The following is a 2500-nucleotide window of genomic DNA, read 5'->3' as shown; positions in this document are numbered from 1 at the left end:
TGATGGTCTACCAGAACCTAAATGTCAGTCGATGTATGTAATCAGCATTAGACAGAGCTTGTCTTCAGTGAATGTACTTCTGTAGCTGCAGTGAGCTGCAGTATATCCTCACTCACTCTGGTGTGAGGGGGATAGATGTAATGTGGTCTCCACACACACGCATGCACACAAACACAGGAACCCTGCCTATCTGAATCTGTCAGACTCTCTCTGAGGGCCTCTCTCTCAGTAACAACGACAGTGGCAACACCAACAACAACAACAACATCGGCGTCGCCCTCCTCCCTCAAGGCTCCTCATGAGACCGGAGCCCAGGCTCTCTCGTGTCTGTCTGAGACTCGTCATATGTTGGAGAGCCCTCCACGGCCTCTTCACCGTCCTCACTGTCTTCGCCCTCCTGGCTCCTTCACTGGCTTACAGGGAATCGCCCTATGGGGAAATGTCACGGTAATGGAGGCTTGATGACTTACGAGGAGATCAGAGGGATCCGTTCTCCTCTCGTCCGTAAACTTAAATCGACTGTTTTAACCATCATGTCAAATGCTTTTGTAAAACAACCAGACCTGGGTTCGCAAAGTATTTGAAACCATCTCAAATGCTTAGCTGTCCTTGATTGAGTTTGCCTGACACAATGGGACCAATGGGATATTCCTAAAAGTGCTAACCCCACCCATCTGGCACTTCAGACAGACTCTAGCAAACACTCAGACCCACAGCAATGACAGACATACTATAACGTTTCTACAGATCCCATGTGGGGCAAGTTTGTGCCTGGATAAAACCTTTCAAACAATTGTTCAAACAACCCTTTTTCATAGATGTCTGTGACTGTAAATCTATGTGGGATACTTTCTTCCCTCTTCAAGACGAGCGAGATTCAGACACATACTATCTAAAACACTGAATTAAATCCGTACTAAATGTTGAGAGTGGTGGTTGAATAAGGCTGAAAACCACTAGTAGATTCCTGTTGATAAGTGTACAAGCGACAGCTTTGTTTGGCTTGGCGTTCTACCATATGTGCTCCATTTAGCATGTGATTTGGTGCTTATTATTTATGCTATCGTCATTACGATAAAGGACACCAGCTAAGCTGATGCCAAGGAACAGCCTCCATGCATAACAAAAAGGCTTTGCTTCTTGATAAAAATGGACTTGGAATGTTGCTATGCACACAGTATGATAAATGTGTGTGTGTGTGTGTGTGTGTGTGTGTGTGTGTGTGTGTGTGAGTGTGTTCCGTGAGTGCATTCTTGTGTGTGCCTGTCTGCGTGCGTTCTTGCGTGTGTGCGCGTGCGCTGTGTGTTTGTGTGTGTGTGTGTGTGTGTGTGTGTGTGTGTGTGTGTGTGTATATGTGTTTGTGTGGGTGTGTGGGTGTGTGATGGGGGGGTTTAGATATCTGTCATGGCAATTCACATCCTTATCAGTTTTCCTTTGTATCACCTTGAAGTTTTGGGAGAATATGTATCAAGAATATGGCAACCCAACCCACCCACCCACCCCTACTCCCCCACTCCCCTACCCCCACTCCCCCAGCCTGCATTGGTATTCTCTCTCCGTGAGTGGGTGAGGGGAGCCGCAGAAACCACACTTGCATTATCGAATTCCACTGCAAATAGGTATTTACACCATGCATCATCCGGTGACAGTAAACATGCATGCTAGCGCCGCTCTGAGTGCATCTGAATTGGTGTGAAGGGCCAGGCAGATACCATCTGAGTGGGCGCCAGAGAGAGAGAGAGAGAGAGAGGGAGAGAGAGAGAGAGAGAGAGAGAGAGAGAGAGATTGAAATCTGCTGTCAGTGTTGGTCCCAATATCAGTGGGGAGAGCTATCAGTGGGGCCCCAATTTGCATGTGCAAAAATGTGTCAAATTGTGGCAAAGTCGGTCATCTTTACCTTAATATTTCTAATAGATGAAATGAGAAATAATCCAATTAGACTTTTGAACACTGCGTCTAGCGTTTTCATAATATGGTATGTATTTTCAGACTGTTTACAAAGAATATGATTGAATATATACAGCTTTCTCAAAACCATTGTTAAAATCAAGAAAATCAAAAAAAAGTATTCTGATTTGTAGGGTATGTGTTTGCTCATACTATTTGCTGAATCAAATTGGGTCCCAGTGAGAATTGGAAATGCTTTCAGCGTGACAGAGGTGCGGCTAGGATGTAACTGTATTTGAAGTGGATTGGAGTTACTGTACCATGTATAAGAGGTGTGGAACTGTTTCTGAAATGGTTTGGGTGTGAATGGTTTGGGTGTGAATGGTTTGGGTGTGAAATGGTTTGGGTGTGAATGGTTTGGGTGTGAATGGTTTGGGTGTGAATGGTTTGGGTGTGAATGGTTTGGGTGTGATGCAACCGTATCTGAAATATTCTGAATGTGTTGGGAATGTGACTATCTGAAATGTTTTGGATGTGGTAGTGTATCATGCTGATACATATTACATTGGTGTGAGGTATGACAATGTTCCTGAGTTATACAGAAATGTGGTGG

Source organism: Argentina silus, assembly GCF_951799395.1.
Source record: "Argentina silus genome assembly, chromosome: 13".
Taxonomy (NCBI): domain Eukaryota; kingdom Metazoa; phylum Chordata; class Actinopteri; order Argentiniformes; family Argentinidae; genus Argentina; species Argentina silus.
This window is presented reverse-complemented; position numbering follows the sequence as displayed.